We start from the raw sequence: 549 nt of genomic DNA, 5'->3' as shown, positions 1-549 counted from the left end.
CTTTACAGCTTTTTGATCTGCTAGTAACAAATCCCTTGAGTTTTTATTTTTCTTGTGTGAAAATGTTTTTCTTAAGTTTTTTTGGGAGGAAAGATACAGAGTACTGAATTGGCATTTATTTTCTTTCTGTACTTCAAAAGTATTATCCCACTTTTTCTGACTTCCTTGGTTTCTTTTAGTCAACTTCTCTTTTAAGAGGCAATACCTGTTTATTTCTTTGGTTATTTTTAAGATTTTATTTTTGTGATTTTTAGTAGTTGTGATTTTCAGTAGTTTTCCATATTTAGCTTCTGTATAGTTTTCCTTGTATTTATCTTGCCAAAGCTTTGTTATTGTCCCTTGAATCTTGACCATATCTCTTCAGACATTCCTTTTGGCATATTACTTTTCTGTCCTCATTAACATCTTGCATACCTGTTGGCACTGATTAAATTATAGGTCACAATATTTTTTTTATTTTTTTTTTTATTTAGAAATCAGTGTTTTCAGTCACAGCACAGTGGTTTTTTCCATGTTCTCTTTTCTAGGCAATTATATTCTTGGTCTGAG

The sequence above is a fragment of the Zalophus californianus genome, chromosome 6, assembly GCF_009762305.2.
Source record: "Zalophus californianus isolate mZalCal1 chromosome 6, mZalCal1.pri.v2, whole genome shotgun sequence".
Lineage (NCBI taxonomy): Eukaryota > Metazoa > Chordata > Mammalia > Carnivora > Otariidae > Zalophus > Zalophus californianus.
This window is presented reverse-complemented; position numbering follows the sequence as displayed.